The 19239-nt window shown below is 42.0% G+C and overlaps 1 protein-coding gene across 1 annotated transcript in view; it reads right to left on the bottom strand.

Moving 5' to 3' along the window:
* The window catches only part of NGEF (neuronal guanine nucleotide exchange factor), a 204042-nt gene extending 186523 nt beyond the window's left edge, over window positions 1-17519 (bottom strand). Inside the window, exon 1 of the mRNA XM_077488480.1 lies at window positions 17342-17519. The gene's annotated coding sequence lies outside the window, so the exon portion shown is untranslated. The remainder of the gene's footprint in view (window positions 1-17341) is intronic.
* Window positions 17520-19239: the final 1720 nt, after the last annotated feature.

The raw sequence follows: 19239 nt of genomic DNA, 5'->3' as shown, positions 1-19239 counted from the left end.
ACACTGCCCTACCTATTACCGACCTCTGCACATTGCCCACATACTACTGACCTCTGTACACAATCTACATAATACTGAACTCTGCACACTGATCTACATAATACTGACCTCTGCCCACTGATATACATAATGCTGACCTCTGTACACGATCTACATAATACTGACCTCTTCACACTGATCTACATAATGCTGACCTCTGTACACGAGCTACATAATACTGACCTCTGTACACGATCTACATAATACTGACCTCTGCACACTGATCTACATAATGCTGACCCCTGGACACTGCCCTACATACTACTAACCCTTGGACACTGCCCTACATACTACTTACACTAGACAAAAAGTAGAGCAGATAACCAGACCCTGCACTAGTTGAGCAAATCAGCCTGCAGTACCAAAAGTTCTGCCTAGTGGACTCTGGCATCAGCCTTGTGGGGGTGACCAATTACTTCCCAGACATGAAAAAAAAATGTGAATGAAAGTGAATATCGAGTTTCTCACTGAAGTTAAATCTTAAGGTAGGCTGAGTTTATATTTCTACAGTAAGATTAGTTTTATTGAAGTTTTCTAAGTTTTCTTCATGCCGTCTTCACTTTTTGTTGGGGCTTGCTAGTTAATTTCTTTAAAAAAAAAAGCACGCCTCACCCCATTGATCTTTGATCTCCTCCATGTTGTCCAGGTAGATCTCCACCTCTAAAAGGTTGCCTACCTCTGCTTTGCCTCTCATCAGCCATGTTTATAAACTGCATTATAAAAGTTTTCTTAATTTTTTTCATGTTTTTTTTTTTTTTTTCACAGCACACATCACTATTTTGTAGTCCTCTTGTAAATGGTGATACAGGTATGCATACCCACTTCATCAATATTTCCATTTCAATTACTCAGGACATTTCCCGATGCAAACACTCCAATGATTGACTTGCGTAAATATTTCATAATGAAAGTAAATATGCAATAGTCAACATGATCTTGAGAAAGCCTATTCTCTGCCTATATACAGCTTCCTGACCTTGCACAAGCACATAGGAGCTGATTCATTAAAACTGATGGAAGAAAATAAACATCAAATTGGAGCAGTTGCCTCATACAAATCATTTATTTGTATAGCTTTTACATAAAGCCTTCTTCTGCACATAGCCCACTACAAGGCCAGCTACTATAAAAGATATGTCACAGGCTCATTCAGTGCGGAGCATCAATGAAAATCTCGCTCAAAAATTACCACCTACATAAAATGATTTTTAATAAATCTCTTACATGGTTCATTGCAACACTGGGGATGTTGTTGCTTTATGAAAGAACTCCGCTAAAAATTGTTTGGCTGAAGGGCATGTCGTTTACCTGCTCTTTCTTATAGACTTCTATTAGATTGGGTGATTTTGGTGTTTTTTCTAAAAACTGACCAAAATCACCCTATTTAAAAGAAATCTATAGGAAGGCGAGAGTAACCCACGTGAAGACCCAGGTACATTGCGCTGCAGCCAATCAGTGTGAAACCGCCCCACAACAACAACCCTTCCTGTGTTTACAGGGGTGCCTAAAATGCTACATATAAGGACAGTGTGAATGAGCCCTATTGTTAGGAGGATAAATAATTCATCAAATGAGTGTGGCTTGCTTCTTGACAGCCTGTAGCTCACTCTGGTGTTGTTCAGTAAATGCCGGGGAATTTGTCAGCATTATGTAAAAGAATGCAGTAAAGAAAAATTGCTAAATAAGCGTCAGAATTAGAAGTTTGCAGGAAATTTCAAACATCCGTTTAGAGCAGGGGTCTCCAAAGGTTCTAAGCAAAGGGCTGGTTTACTGTTCTTCGGACTTTAGCGCGGCCAGACTAGGGCAAATGGGAGTAGAAATGACCCCAGAATCCATTGGGAGTAAGCAACGCCCTATGTTTGCTGTCAGTGAACGAATAGTGCTCAACTTTGGTATCAGTGGACGAATAATGCTCCATCATTGGTGTCAATAGAGGAATAGTGCTCCATCTTCGGTGTCAGTGGAGGAATGGTGCTCCATCTTTGGTGTCAGTGGAGGAATGGTGCTCCATCTTTGGTGTCAGTGGAGGAATGGTGCTCCATCTTTAGTGTCAGTGGAGGAATGGTGCTCCATCTTTGGTGTCAGTGGAGGAATGGTGCTCCATCTTTGGTGTCAGTGGAGGAATAGTGCTCCATCTTTGGTGTCAGTGGATGAATAATGCTTCATCATTGGTGTCAGTGGAGGAAAAGTGCTCCATCTTTGGTGTCAGTGGATGAATAATGCTTCATCATTGGTGTCAGTGGAGGAATAGTGCTCCATCTTTGGTGTCAGTGGAGGAATGGTGCCCCATCTTTGGTGTTAGTGAATGAATAGTGCTCCATCTTTGGTGTCAGTGGACGAATAATGCTCCATCATTGGTGTCAATGGAGGAATAGTACTCCATCTTTGGTGTCAGTGGAGGAATAGTGTTCCATCTTTGGTGTCAGTGGATGAATATTGCTTCATCATTGGTGTCAGTGGAGGAACAGTGCTCTATCGTTGGAGTCAGTGGAGGAATAGTGCTCCATTGTTGGTGTCAGTGGAGGAATAGTGCTCCATTGTTGGTGTCAGTGGAGGAATAGTGCCCCATCTTTGGTGTCAGTGGAGGAAGAGTGCTCCATCTTTGGTGTCAGTGGAGAAACAGTGCTCCATCGTTGGTGTCAGTGGAGGAACAGTGCTCCATCATTGGTGTCAGTGGAGGAATAGTGCCCCATCTTTGGTGTCAGTGGAGGAAGAGTGCTCCATCTTTGGTGTCAGTGGAGGAATAGTGCTCCATCTTTGGTGTCAGTGGAGGAAAAGTGCTCCTTCGTTGGTGTCAGTGGAGGAATAGTGCTCCATCTTTGGTGTCAGTGGAGGAATAGTGCTCCATCTTTGGTGTCAGTGGAAGGAATAGTGCCTCATCATTGGTTTCAGTGGAAGAAATAGTTCCCCATCATTGGTGTGAGCTGAAGAAATATTTCCCTTTTGTTGGTGTCAGTGAAAGGAATAGTTTCCGATCATTGGTATCAACGGGGGGATAATACCCCATTATTGGTGCTAGTGGAAGGAATAGTGCCCCAATGTTGGTATCAGTGGGAGGAATGGTATCCCATCGCTTGTATCAATGAATGGAAGGCATAGTGCCCCATCATTGATGTCAGTGGGAGGAATAGTGGCCCATTGTTGGTATCAGTGGGAGGAACTGTGTCCCATCATTGGTATCAATGAAAGGAATTTTGCCCAATCATTGGTGTCATAGAAAGAAATTGTGCCCCATCGTAAACTGGTGGCTCAATATAACTTACATCTGGCCCTGTGCAGTAACAGTTTCACAGAACCAAAGGCATTGTGAAAGGAATACCAATGGAACAAAAATAACATACAAAACTGTCACAGATGTATGCAAAAGGAAACTGACTTGATTAAGCTGAAATCAACCTGACCATTGTGGGGTTCAATTTAAGATGTTGTGAATGTAGGGTGACATTACAGTCCTTGTGCCAGGAAATTAGTCTCTGCAAGAAAAAAATCTTTGAGTACACAGTCACACTACTGAATTGCAGTAATGTAGTATTAGTATAAAGTATGTAGGCAAAGCACACACTCCTGTGATACACCAAGTTACATGGACCGTGAAGCATTGATACACAAGAATGATTGGTTAATACACAAGTCATTTTTTTTGCCAGTAATTTCTCTTTATAGCGGCAGTTCAAATAAACACATACAATCATTTAAAGGTTAGATATACAGTTTACTGAAGTCTAACACTTCCAATAACTAAATATTAAATGTCTTTATAAAGGTTTATATATCAGACCAAAAAGAGGGACAAATAAGAAGGACAGAGGGATGGAGGGTCACTCCAAATCACAGACAGCTGGGACCTATAGGTAAACCACACATTTTACTAGACATTTCTGCAGTGTAATGTAATGCATTAAATATAATGCAGTGCATTAGACCCCAATCCACCTAGGCAGGGAAACACAATACACAGAGGTTATACAGCGTTGTAGCACACCACAATGTATAGAGGTTATTCACCGTTGTAGTACACCACAATGTACAGAGGTTATACAGCGTCGTAGTACACCACAATGTACAGAGGTTATACAGCGTTGTAGTACACCACAATGTACAGAGGTTATACAGCGTAGTAGTACACCACAATGTACAGAGGTTATACAGCGTACTAGTACACCACAATGTACAGAGGTTATACAGCGTAGTAGTACACCACAATGTACAGAGGTTATACAGCGTACTAGTACACCACAATGTACAGAGGTTATACAGCGTACTAGTACACCACAATGTACAGAGGTTATACAGCGTAGTAGTACACCACAATGTACAGAGGTTATACAGCGTAGTAGTACACCACAATGTACAGAGGTTATACAGCGTAGTAGTACACCACAATGTACAGAGGTTATACAGCGTACTAGTACACCACAATGTACAGAGGTTATACAGTGTTGCAGTATGTTTGACTTCTGAGGTGGAAGGAGCTCTCCTAACTCTCTTCCTGGCTGTGGAGGGAACGCTGACACATTTTGCTGCCCCTCTCACACCAATTAAAAATTTTTATTTTCAACTTCCATTATTTTCTGACTACTAGGTGTGATTTATCAGATTTTTTTCGTTTGCTGAGTTGGGGAAAATATTGCATGTTTATTAAGTGTCAATTAAGGAAATAAAAGTCAATAAAAAAGGTACATATATGCTATGTGAGCAATGAGGCTGAGTACCCAAGTCACATTTACTGGAGTAAATTGGCAGCAGTGGGGGTATTCTCATATTCTTAGACTACCTATGTTCTCTATGTTCTCCAGGCCCTCTGTTGCACATTATTAGAACATGACTGTTGGGTGCTCAGGCAGGAGGATATTCTGCCTGATAGTACCTACCTTCTAAAGGATGATTTCCATTTTACTACTGATTTATCTCCTATCTGCCTACTGGATCTAGTTTCTGATTGGAATCAATTTCAGCCACTGTGCCCATCATATGCAGCCACTGTGCCCATCAAATGCAGACTTTGTGCCCAGCAAAAGCAGCCAACTGTGCCCATCATATGCAGACACTGTGCCGGTCATATACAGACTCTGTGCCTAGCAAAAACAGCCACCTGTACCCATAATATGTAGCCAACTGTATCCATAATATGGAGCCAACTGTGCCCATAATATGCAGCCAACTGTGCCAAGAAAATGTACCCACTGTGCCCATTATATGCAGATAAATGTGCCCATCATATGCAGCCTCTGTGCCCATCATATGCAGCCTCTGTGCTCATCAAATGCAGCCAACTGTGCCCCATCAATTGCAGCCTCTTTGCTCCATAATATGCAGCCTCTGTGCTCATCAAATGCAGCCAAGTGTGCCCATCATATGCAGCCTTTGTACTCATCAAATGCAGCCAAGTGTGCTCATCATATGCAGCCACTGTAACCCGCTAACGCAGCCAACTGAACTCCATCAATTGCAGCCTTTGTGGCCACAATATGCAGGCACTGTGTCCCCCCCCCCCCACGCCTGCTCGCTGTCTGCCCGGCACTTGCTCTATCGTAGTTGTGGGTCAGGCGGCGAGCTCTGGGACGTGTAGCATGGCGATGGATGCTGTGCCCTTTGTGCATGTCTTCTTCCTGTTTTGCTAGGTGGCCAATGAGATTGCCTCTACCTTCAGCCAACCAGGTGCCCGGTATTACATCCGGGCCTCCTGATTGGCTGAGAGTTCTGTGTTAGCAAAGCAAATATTAATTTTCTATGCTAACATACCTGGGTAAACTGCGAGTGCAATGGTTTGTGCTCGCAGTGCACCTTTTTTGAAGCCTATTAAAGCCTATGGCTCTAATTAGGTGCTTCAAAAACACCCCCCATGCCGCTGTAATTCGAAAAGGGGCCAGACACCTGAATGAGGGGGGGGGGCTACAGCGGCCATGGAAAGATTCATGCAAGGCATGAATCTATTCATAGTACACAGAGGGGGTGGCTGGAGAGAGGAGGCAGCGCCTGAGTGCCCCTAATGGATGCACTGCCACTTAGCACTAGATACCAAAAATGATTTGCTGATATAGGGGTATATGGTCCTCCATTATCTGATCCTGCCCCTCTCTCATAAATCACAAAGTTTCTTATTTTAAATTAAAAAGTGGAAAAAAAAACATAAGACAAATAAAAATAAATCATAAAAACAGCTGATTATACTTTCATTTTATGAGCTTTGCATTATCATTATGCACTTATTCCATGAACAGTCTGTGATTAGTTCCCTCATTTCATTTGCCTTCAGCAATTTGATGACTTGCCAATTTGATAACTCTGTAATGCATTCCTTCTGTGTGTGCTATATTGCAGGGACCTTTGGGTTAATTTACTTTGCAAGGAAATTTCTCCCAAAGCTTAGGGAATGAGGTGAAGATCTGATAATTCCATCATCCAGTTATATGCAAGCAAAAATCTCATCTTTTTTCTATTTTCCTTGAACATGATTTGGTATTCTTTGTAAAGTGAAATTTCACTACATTCATTACGCTCTGCAAAGTGCAATTTTCCCTCTAAAGTGAGCAGCGTGTTTTCCATTAGTAAATCAACTGTATCGGTTTAACATGTAAAATGTAACATGCTCCTAAAGGCAAATGTATCCTTTAACCGCTTGCCGAACAGCCACCATTGTTATACGGTGACAGGTCGGCTCTCCTGTGCAAATTGCCGTAGCCATACGGTGACTCGCGCAGGTGCGATGTCCGCCAGAGACCCGCGATCGCCTAGTACAGAAGCAGAATGGGGATCTGTCTTTGAAAACGAGGCAGATCCCCATTCTGACAGGAGACATGACAGAGATCTACTGTTCCCAATCATCGGGAACAGTGATCTCTGTCATGTCCCTGCCAGTCCATCCCTCCTACAGTTAGAACACGCTGAGGGAACACACTTAACCCATTGATCGCCCCCTAGTGTTAACCCCTTCCCTGCCAGTGTAATTTTTACATTGATCAGTGCATTTTTATAGCACTGATCAATGTAATAATGTCATTGGTCCCCACAAAAGTGTAATTTTGTGTCAGATTTGTCCACCGCAATGTCGCAGTCCTGCTAAAAATTTCAGATCGCCACCAATACTATTAAAAAACAATAAAAATAAATAAAAGTCCCTAAATCTATCCCATAGTTTGTAGAAGCGATACGTTTTGTGCAAACCAATCAATATACACCTATTGCGAGTTTTTTTTAACCAAAAATATGTAGAAGAATATATCGCCTTAAATTGATGAATAAATTAGTTTTGTTATACTTTTTTGAGATACGTATTATAGCACAAAGTAAAAAAAAATATATATTTTTTTTTTCAAAATTGACGCTCTTTGTTTGTTTATAGCGCAAAATATAAAAACCGCAGAGATCATCAAATACCACCAAAAAGAAAGCTCTATTTGTGAGGAAAAAGGGACATCAATTTTGTTTAGGTACAACATAGCACGAGTGAGCAATTATCAGTTAAAGTGACGTAGTGCCATATCGCAACGAATGGCCTGGTCATTAAGGGCGCAAATCCTTCCGGGGCTAAAGTGGTTATTCGCCAGATCAACAACAAGACGGTCAGCTGCTCGGGATAACATTTTCTTCCTATTTAAAATCACTGCTTATCTTCTATTTAATGACTGGATATAGTCACACTTTTTTCTGTTCAAGAGTGAGACCTTTGGTCTCTTACACAAACAGCGCAGAGCAGATCTAGTCCCATTACTGATGTAAGCAGAGGTACAATGCACAGGGCTCTGACATTCACGGCATGTAAACAGACACCACATTACAAGACCTGTGAATGAATAGATCACTATCCTTTCACACTTAGTTCACAGTTTTCATGCTAAAGGAGGGTTCTTACACCTTAACACAAAAAATAAAAAGGACTTTGAAAAGTTTAAAGCCTAACTCCAGGCAAAAATTGAATTGAAATAATGCATTGTGCATTAATTAACTTACTCCTCAGTCTTGATTCCAAACACCTCCTCCTAAGGCTGGGTTCACACTTATGTGGGTTTCTTCGCATCCAATTCGCAGGTCAGGAGATTGTGTCCGGCTCTCAATGGAGCTGGTTCACACAGCTCCAAGACAGCTGCGGAGCGAATTGCACAGGAGTCCTGTGCGTCTTCTGGGCCATTTCAGGTCCAAATTTAGCCAAAGATTCGGGCCAAAATCGGACATGAAACGCTGAACAGGGACGCAACGGAATACTGCTATGAACCTCTCCACACGGCAGTGTGAACCCAGCCTAAAACTAGCCATAAATGTTTTTGTTGTTGTTCAGCTAGATATTCCTCAATCAACACAAGCAAGGTGGATGGAGGAATCCCCCCGCTGAGTTCTGACAGCGGGACTCTTCACTGTCAGAATACATTGATCAGCAGCTGCAGTTGCTAATCATTAAAGTTTTCCAACATTCCCATATGACAGAAGTCAATCTAACGATCGACTTCTGTCTAAAGGGACAGCCACACATGGATCCGAATTCGGACAGTTCATTTTGACCCATCTTCAGCCAGCTTTAGAAATCAATTATTGCAATGGATCAAAGCCATAGTTTTCTCTATGAGCCAAGTTTATTTCCTGTCCTGGGGACGTTCTTCCTAATGACCACTGTCCACCAATGCAATGAGTATTTTTACCATTGATCACCCATGTAAGGGACATTCTTTCCACTAATTAAGAAGCATTTTTCTTGTTGACGTTCAGTGTAATGGGTTCTTTCTCTCATTGACAGGCAGTGTAATGGCCCATACACATGATCAGAAAATCATAAGAAAAATACCACTTTTGAAGTAATTGTACAATAATCTGATCGTTAGTATGAGATCTGATCATAACAATTCGTGTGACATTATCTGATGGGACAAGCAGGAAAATGTTTCTAGTATGATACCAGATGGTATGATTTTTGTTTGAAGGAGAGTCAAATCTCATTTCATTTTGCATTCTGCACTCCTATAACCTGTTTTCAGCTAACAGCGGACTGAAGCCCGCTGCCGGCTGATGTCATAGAGGCGGTCCAGGCTTGGGAAAGTTTGCAATCATATGGTTGGGATCCCCCATATACCTGGACTGGCACCCGGCTCAGCTGAGTCATTTATGATCATTCATCCGATAATCTCATCATATGTACCAGGCATAAGGGGGTTATTTTCTCATTGATCATCAACATAAGGGAGTCCTTCTGCTGACCACCAATGTAAGCAGGCACTACACTTACCACTAATGTAAGGGAGCATATCATTGACCACCAGTGTAAGCAGACATCAATGTAAGTGGGCACCATGTGAGGGAACACTACACTTTTTATTGTCTGGATTTTTTTTTCGGGACATAATTATTTGTTTGATTTCATTATTACTGAAAACAATTCTTTCATAGAGCATCTCAAATAAGCTTAGCATACCACGTTCCTTATTCTTTTATTTATTCTTATATCTCAACTTCCTGTTCATGCTTATGTACCCTGAGCTGTAATTATGGTAATTAATTAGCAAGACTTTTCTGATACCTGATGGTTGTTTCAAGGGTTCCTTCATGTTTAAAATCTTGAGAAAGACTGCGTTAGAGGGTGAAGTAAAGAAGTATATTTTATTACACCCTCCAGATTGTCCCAACTGACAGTAATTATTTGAAATTTCTGCACCCATTGTTAGTATCAAATCAATCTGCACACTGACTGATTTGACTACGATATGTTATTTTACAAAGCAAATCATTTACAGCCCTTCATAGAACTCTTGACTATGGTATAGCCTATGCAAACCCCTCTTTACCTCTTAAATGCATGACCCCCCAAATTAAAGCCGTGTTGTGCTCATATTTTCAACTACATCCTAAGCCAATCTCTTTCTGCCATAGATGTTCAAATGCCCCTTTATAAAAATCAGATCACCGTAATTACCTTATAATTTAGATGATAAATGTCACTTCCGGGCTCTCCTTCCGTGGGAGTAGGCGTGGTTATCTCCTTTCCCCGGCTCCACAAAGTCCCCTGGGAGCTTTCTCACATTCTTCCCATGAATCAGTGGGGGACGCCATCATGCCGAAATCTCGTGAAATTTCGGAACAGAATGACGCCGGTCACGACGCCGGTATCAATGAGCATGCGCGGGATCGAGCGGTGAATGCTGGGAGCACAGCATTCACCGCATCCCGGAACTAAGTGCTTGTGGGCTTCAAATGCCCACAAACAAAATGGAAACGGCCGGGAGGAATTTTTATAAGTTACACTCGCGGACGAAAACGGTAAGCCGGGGATAAAAAAACCTGAACAAGTGAGTGCTAGACTAATATCATGAATGGATATCAATGACACCAAAAAAAAAAAGATAGGTCAGCGGAATCCCGCTTTAACCTATTAAGTAACCAATCCACACCTGTTTTTAGAGTAAATTGTCCGCATTGGCCATTTTATTAAATATTTCAATCATAACCTTTTATTACAGAACACAATAATCCTTCAGATACATTTTAGACCAGTGTTGACAATCCTTGTAGTCACTAACCACATTTATCACCATATCAGCGTGTTCACAGCAGGTCGTCAGTCGCGGCCGCTCCGACTCAGGTGACACCACTCAATCTTACATGCTGATACCCATAACCTGATGCCAGTAAAAACTTTGTTTAACTGGGATCAACCAAGGATACCATACCAAGATGGTTCCCCACTTCAGCCACGTTGTTCTTAATTCCTAAAGCCTCCAAAGATCCCTAACCGCCAACACATCATATTCAACATCACCACATACAACCATCAAAATAAAAAGGGCGGGAGGGTGGGAGCTGCACCTTGTTCCGGTGGCAAGAGACCGAACCTTGGCTCCTCCTACCACCCTGGAATCACTAACCAAGCCACCCCCCACACTAACTGTTACACTCCCCTTACACTTAACTCCTGCCTTGCCTCAGCAACCCCGTCATGTCAGCTCTCCCTTATACTGCGTCCCACTCTGGGCTTCTCTTTTTTGTTGTCAGCTTACAATATGAAATTGAAATGCTGTCACCCGAAAAAAAAAATGCACTTCGGGAAAAAGGTTATACCCAGGCATCACACTTTTTGCAATCTGACTCCTGGCCTACAGTGACCTTATTGACTCAACAGGGGGGTCGATTTGAAATAAATTTTTGGCAGGCAATGCAGCTTCGGCACTTTTTTGAGTCACTGGGACCAGCGACAAACTATTGACGAGACCTGACAAGATTTGAACTATATTGCGAAGAGAAAGAACCTATTTCTCGAACGATATCAAAGATATATACAATGCTCTCTGCCCCCCCAGATAATTATGAGATGCCAGGTTTTGCAAAGTGGGAAAGGGACCTGGATAGGATATTCTCACCAGATCAATGCCAGAGGATGATATACCTCTCGCTAAACTCATCAGTCTGTACCGGAACTCAGGAACTAAATTATAAGTTGCTGACGAGGTGGTATTATACCCCGTCGAAGCTTCAGAGGTTTTCCCCTGGAGCTTCAGATCAATGTTGGAGATGCAACAGGGGACGGGGGACTTTATACCATATTTTTTGGACCTGTCCCAGGATCAGACAGTATTGGAGGGAAGTGCAAAAGATTGTGCAAAAATTTACCGAATACTGGATGACCCGGCTTTTTTTCTGTTGCACCTCTCACATATCTCAATACGAAAATATAAGAACTCGGTATTATGTCATATGGTTAACGAGGCCAAGGCGTGCATCGCCCGATCTTGTAAAGACACTAAGCCACCCACGATAGCAATGTGGTTAAATAAGGTTAGAAAGGTGGGGGCCATAGAAGATCTAGTATACTCGGCCCAGGATAGGAATGAGCAATATGCCAAGGTCTGGACAGTTTGGAATGCTTTTGTCTCTTCAGAAGAAGGAAGGAGACTGATGGGGAACAGGGAAGGATAAGGAACCCACTATGTTGTGGGAGTTAATAACAAAATAACAATATGGAGGTCCCTGATCCCCCACCCCCTCTGGGAGTGGGTGATGGAAAGGGGGAGGGGTGGTAGAGAGTAGAGGAAATGAATAGTTTTTTTTTTTGTTTTTTTGTTTTTTTGGGGATCAGGGGAAAATATTAAAATAAAAGGAGGAAAGTGCATCACCTAATAATAGTGGAGATAACTAGGATAGGCGATAGAATAGTAGTATAAGGTTTACTATAGAGTTCTCAGCTACTAAAAACGGGAATATGAAAACCCTGTTGAGAGTAAGACTGGCTGGGAACTGTTAAATGTATGTATGTGAATATATATGTGTATGTAATTTAACATTGTGACCTCCTTGAGTATAAATAAAGAATATTTAAAAAAGATGTCCTGATCAGTCCTCTTTTTTTTAATGGATCTGTCTTAAAATTGCTATGTATATGGCCAGCATTGGAGTGTTTACAATGACGTTAAAGACTCCACACCCAAAGTAAAAAAATATCTACTTCCATTAATAACAGAGAAGTAGTGGTGTGGAGTAGTCATAGACTGGGTCATGGGAGTGTTTTCTCTTGTGACTAATGTAGAGGCTCATAATGTATAATGAGTCATGCACTGTGTATGTATTCAAAATAGGCTTGGGCAAACTAGGTTAAGGGCACAGTGTTTAACCTAAACACATTTGTTGTATAGAGAAACAATAAGCCAGTCTAAAAGAGTATTTAGTCACGGTGGGTATCCATCATGAATGACACCATGAGAATGGAGGAGATGTTGGCACTGGACAATGATACTTACACCAAGTTTATATCTCAATGGTCGATCTGGCTCCGCTTCTCTTCCTCTGACACCTTAATGGAACAAATATTGAAGGCGTAGGGACGCTGTGGGCTCTCTCCTACCCTCCCCCCCCCCCCCTACCCGTATCCCTTCCCCTTCCCCCCTTTTCCCTCTCATCTCATCTTGATATTCATTTTTTCCTGTAACACTCTGTTCCTTTCTTTTCTCTCTCTCTTTCTGTCTTCTTCGTAATACTAATTACACGTTGTCTCATGTAGTAACCCATGAGTATTCTTTCCCTACTGTGGCCTTGTGGATCGGGAACAGGCTGTTTTCCTTGTTTTCCAAACTTTCCGACGGGACCGACTGTGGTTGATAGTCGTTAGCCGTCCATTCACAAATGTAGTCCTGTTACTGTTCCTGCTTGTATTTGCCTCATGACGGTTACTGTCTTATTGTTTTTACTTGAAATGTTCAATAAAAATATTTTCAACACTAAAAGAGTATTTAACACTCTTTTAGACTGGCTCTTTAATATACACATACGCACTCACCAGCCACTTTATTAGGTACACCTACTACAAGGTTGGACCCCCTTTTGCCTTCAGAACTGCCTTAATTCTTCATGACATAGATACAACAAGGTGTTGGAAACATTCCTCTGAGATTTTGGTCAATATTGACATGATATTATCACGCAGTTGCTGCAGATTTTTCGGCTGCACATCCATGATGTGGATCACCTTTTCCACCAAATCCCTCTATTGGATTGAGATCCGGTGACTGTGGAGGCCATTGGAGTACAGAGACCTCATTGTCATGTTCACGAAACCAGTGGTGAGATGATTTGAGCTTTGTGACATGGTGCTGGAAGTGGCCATCAGAAGATGGGCACACTGTAGTGATAAAGGGATGGACACGATCAGCAACAATACTCAGGTAGGCCGAGGCATTTAAACGATGCTCAATTGGGACTACTGGACCCAAAGTATGTCAAGAAAATATCCACCACACCATTACACCACCACCAGCCTGAACCGTTGATAAAAGGCAGGATGGATCCATGCTTTTATTTTTACGCCAAATTCTGACCCTACTATCTCTGAATGTTATCTGAATGAATAACTGAAATCAAGGCTCATCAGACCAGGCAACATTTTTTCAATTTTCTATTGTCCAATTTTGGTGAGCCTGTGTAAATTGTAGCCTCTGTTTCCTATTCTTAGCTGACAGGAGTGGCACCCGGTGTGGTCTTCTGCTGCTGTAGTCCATCTGCTTCAAGGTTCGATGTGTTGTGCGCTCAGAGATGGTATTCTTCATACCTTGGTTGTAACAAGTGGTTATTTGAGTTACTGTCGCCTTTCTATCATCTCCAACCAGTCTGCCCATTCTCCTCTGACATCATCAAGGTATTTTCGTCTACACAACAGCCGCACATTGGATATATGCTATTTTTTTCGGACCTCTGTAAATCCTAGAGATGGTTGTTGCGTCGAAAATCCCAGTAGCTCAGATGTTTTTGCAAATACTCAAACCAGTCTGTTCAAAGTCACTTAAATCTCCTTTCGTCCCCATCCTGATGCCAGTTTGAACTTCAACAAGTCATCTTCACCACATCTAGATGCCCAATGTAACTCTTAAGAGCTAGATCTGCTAAGGACCCCTTCCTCAGGCACCAAACAATTATACCAAACACAACTATACCATTATTATGGTGTGTCATGCTTTGAATTATGTTTGTGATGATGCCATCTGTCATTTCACATTTCTTAAAAGCTGGAAGGAGTGCTGATGTAGCGCCCTCTACCCTTTTGGTAGGTGCTTAGTGGTGTTTTTGATAGTGTAGGACAGCCTTTCTCAACCTTTTCAAAACAGAGCAACCCTCGAAATAGTTCTCCAGCCTCAGGGAACCCCTGCTAAAAATGTGAAATCTAAACTCATGATACATTAGAGTGATGGTCAGTGGGAAGAATGGTCCTTACACTTGTGGTCATTGGGAAGAATTATCTCCTTACAGATAGCTAAAAAGATCAATGGTGTAGGTGGGAACTTATCCGAGAGGCAGAAATTGCCCAATGCTGAAGGAACCCCTAGCATCCTCTGGAGGAACCCTGGTTGAGAATCACTGGAGTAGGATGTAGAGGTAGGTAAATTTAGCCAGGGCCATGTCTTTTTGTTGGGCCTGGTTGTGCATTTGGGGTTGGGAGTGTGGTCAGTGAGGGAGGTCTCTCATAAAAGGGGGGGGGGGTCACATGTCCTCGGGAGGTTGAAGGAAAGGGCTTGAGGTCCAGAGGTTTGGGACCAGAGGCCCGGGGGTTCAGAGACCCCGGAGCCAGATAGCCGGAGATGATTCCAGGGAGGCCGAGGCCGGATCCCCTGGAGCAGGAGTCATCGTGTAACACTGGAGAAATACTGGAAGTCCCAGATGGGAATGTACTGGATTGCGCGGGAGAAGGAAGTAGGAACAAAGAGGAAGAAGAAGACTGGGAACAACCTTCTGTGAGTAGAACATGGACTGTTGTTGGGAGAGTGCAAAGGGAGTGCAGACCCAGTGGAGCTATTCAGAAATTCTATGCTGTGTATCCAAGGACAGCGGTATTGAACACTTCTCGGGGCTACTGAAGGAGGTTGGACACTGCAAGTCACGGAGATAGGTGGCGAGGCATAAGACTTTGAGTTTCAACATCCACAGCATTATTCAGAGTGATGCTCAGCTGCCCATAGCGAGAGGGTGCTAAAGAAATCAGAGAAGGATCGCTGACAGGGAAATCGACTCCACAAAGCTATGGCTACAATTTAATATTCCCTTTCACTCCAAATTTGGCATTTAACAGGGCATCTCATATGCTTCATTAGACCCTATAAAAGTGTTCCCAAATAAAGCAATTTGAAAAGTTCAAGTTGTGATGTGCTACTTGTATGAAATCGCATGGGAGGATCGGGATTGGAGCAGGCTGGTGTAAGGTAAATTAACAAAATCAGCAGCCCCCAAGGGGGTAGTGCGCTACACTTAATTTATGGATATTCAATCACATTACAAGTGGAAACTGTCAGTTTTGCTCACTGAGCTGCTTAGTCAAAGTTTACTTGAAAAAAACCCCCCAAAAATATCTACTCTTATTCTTATCTGGATAGCGTGTTTTTTGGGTGTAATTAAAGTGGTTTCGTTTTTTGTGTTTTTTTGTTTTCCCTTATAGTGTTCTTTACATTTTTTCTTTTTTTTTTTTAAAGAAATGATAGCAATGTTCAGGCCATTTTTGGCAGAATAACAAGTTGAAAGGAGCTTTCATAATCCTTAGGTGCCATTTAAAGGCCATGACCCCCCCTTACAACCCCTGTAATTTTGCCTTCCCTATGCATTTTACAAAGTTCAAATGGAAATGAAATCTCTAATTTAAATTGATTCTTTCACATCAGTGATCTATTACGTAAAATTACCATAGCAGGATCCACTCAGATTATACATTTCTACAGATGTATCAAGCTGCTTTGTGGAAATATACGGCCCAGTTACTCAGTGTAATGCTCATCCCAGTAGTGTCACAATATGAGACACACGCTATAACCTAATGCTTTACAACAGCCTTTACCACTCATGTGTGTCTACAAGAAAAAAATAATATGTTGCATTTTTTTTAAAAAAATTTAATTGCTCCTCCTTGTAACTATGTGGGTTTTAGAACCATCTACAAAAACAAATAAATCCTGGCGAAGGGATCTAGGGAATCCCCAAAACTTGCATCTTTAAGCAGTATTAAAACCCAAAGCAGCCATTTATTATGCTGTTGCTGCTTATAAAGTGGTATCTGGAGTTCATCTTCAATTTTAGTGTATCCAAATCTGCTAATGCATCTACTACCCCCCCTTCCCCCGACAATTAGGGTTGCCACTTTTTATTCGAGCCAAACCCAAACACTTTAGTGGCGCACAGTAAATTGTTTTTGTTTTAGTATGCACTCAAGGATTGTAACAGACCTGGGACACCTTTGGGCATTCCAAAGAGAATAGGAAGGTGGCACACATAGTGCCCCCCTCACCCTCCTGTCGTGCCGTTTTCCGAGCCACATTCTTGTCTGAATAATGTACATGATTCAAAACCCGGACTATCCGGGTGAATCTCGGACAGGTGGCAACACTACTGACAATGCTGTCATCGGAAGGTACCCCTGTGTTCCTTCATCCAGAGTAGGGGTACGTTAATACAGGAGGTGTGTTACTGGCCAGATCACCAGGTGAAAACAAAGGGGAAAACGAATGCAGCCACCACAAGCGGCAGTACTGTATATTAAATTTTTTTATTTTGGGTTCAAGACAAAAAGGGGCATCACTTAAACTTTAAACTTACTTAAAAAAATTAAACAATAGTGAACACAGTACAATACTCTACTACTAATTATAACATATAAATAGGACACTGTCCTTTTCACCTGCCATTGTAAAATCACAGCTCTCTATGATCTCTTTGTTACCATGTGATTAGCTGTTCACATTCTAAACGACTAATAATCACAGATCCCCAGTTCAGTTCTAGAGTTCAAGATCCCAAATCAGAGCGATTCAATGACCGCAGTGATGTCATCATAGTCCTTAGTATCCCCCAACAGTACCTTGCTCAGTGGATTCAGGTCAGCGGCAGCCACTAGTAATTCCTCCCTGTAATGTCACGTAGAGTCCTTGTGAGTGCGTGTGTCACCCTGTGTCCCCTTACACATACACCACCGTCACTGTATGGTACCAAAGGTCTCCAGGTATTTGTGTTCAGATGCTTTGTATCGGGGAATGCCAAGTTAAAGTGACAGTGCACCTGTGGAGATTACAACCACTCCCAATTATATTATAATGGTATTACCACATTCCTTTGTGCTGTTTGCACAGCCACACCCCATACTTGTACTAGGGAACGTCCGAACAAACAAACAATGCTCATAATGCTCATATGCATAGACAAACTCAGTCACCAAAACAAATGTGCATATAACTGTATAAACTAACACTTATGAGCCTGTTACATAGCTCCCAACTGTCACTGATTTCCAGGGCATGTCCCTGATTTGGAAAAATGTCAGTATTTAGACTCACTGTTTTTTGCGATCTGAATACATAAGAGTACCTGTCACCGCCTATTACTGTCACAAGGGATGGTTACATTCCTTGTGACAGCAATAAAAGTCATCTGAATTTTTTTTTTAAAGTGACAATGTAAAAAATAAAAAATAAATAAAAAAATAAATAAGAAAAAAATTATTTTATTTAAAGTGCCCCTCCCGCGAACTCGCGCAGCAAAGAAACCACATTTATAAGTCGTGCCCGCATATGTAAACCGTGTTGAAATCACACATGTGAGGTATCGCTGCGATCTCTAGAGTGAGAGCAATAATTCTAGCACCAGATCCCCTCTGTATCTGTAACCTGGTAACCATTACATTTTTTTAAAGCATTGCGTATGGAGATTTTTAGGTACCGTTGTTTGTCGCCATTCCACAAGTGTGCACAATTTCAAAGCATGACATGTTAGGTATCTATTTACTCAGCATAACATCATCTTTCACATTATACAAAAATTGGGCTAACTCTACTGTTTAAGTTTTTTAAAATTTGTGAAAGTGTCTTTTTCCCCCAAAAATTGTGTTTGAAAGACCGCTGCGCAAATACCGTGTGACATAAAATATTGCAACAATCACCATTTTATTCTCTAGGGTCTCTGCTAAAAAAAAATATATATATATCTATATATATATATAGATATATATATAGCGCACTACCCCCTTTAGGACCACTACCGCCATACACACCATTCCCAAGAAACTGAAACAGTCCATCTTTAGGGTTTTTCTTATTCTTGATTTTATTGGCATAAAACTTTAACTTGAATGGGAGGAGGATTTATTAAAATTCTCTCTTGCTGCTTTTAGATTCTTCATTTGATTGCTATGCCAAAGAGTCACTCTGAATAACTCTTTAGTGATGGACTTCGGTAGAGTTGTAAAGAGTCACTCTGAATAACTCTTCACAAATATAGTCCCAGAAAATGCATAGGCTGGATGATATAGAGTCACTCTGAATAACTCTTCACCCTGAGGCCTTTTCCTTTAGAACGTTTCTGCATCCCGGGCACACTTTCTGCTCTACCTCTGCCTGTTGACTGCTACTTCAATTAGTACAGCACATCCAATTTAAACAAAGGGCACCACTCTGAATAATCTCCTCTGCCTGACTGATTGGGCGTGGAACCTAAGCCACAGGCCATCACTGCCTATTTCCATGTCTCCCGTTGCAGCACCCCTCAGTCTTTGGAAGTACTGTTTCCCGGGGTTTCCACTCACTTGTCCTCCCGATCAACAGTCCATGTTCCAGTCACAGAAAGTCGATCACCCAGTCTGTGTTGTTCGCTTAGTTCCTACTTCTTCCTGATGACTCCTCCATCTCTCCTCTCCGCGTGGTCCATTCCAAGGGGGGACACCCAGGCTACCACCAGCTACTCCATGCTGCTTTTCTCCATCCACAC

This window comes from Lithobates pipiens, unplaced genomic scaffold, assembly GCF_037356315.1.
Source record: "Lithobates pipiens isolate NorthernLeopardFrog02 unplaced genomic scaffold, aLitPip1_a1.2 Scaffold_18, whole genome shotgun sequence".
Lineage (NCBI taxonomy): Eukaryota > Metazoa > Chordata > Amphibia > Anura > Ranidae > Lithobates > Lithobates pipiens.
Note: the sequence above shows the minus strand (reverse complement) of the source record. Positions and strands in the feature narration are given on the sequence as shown.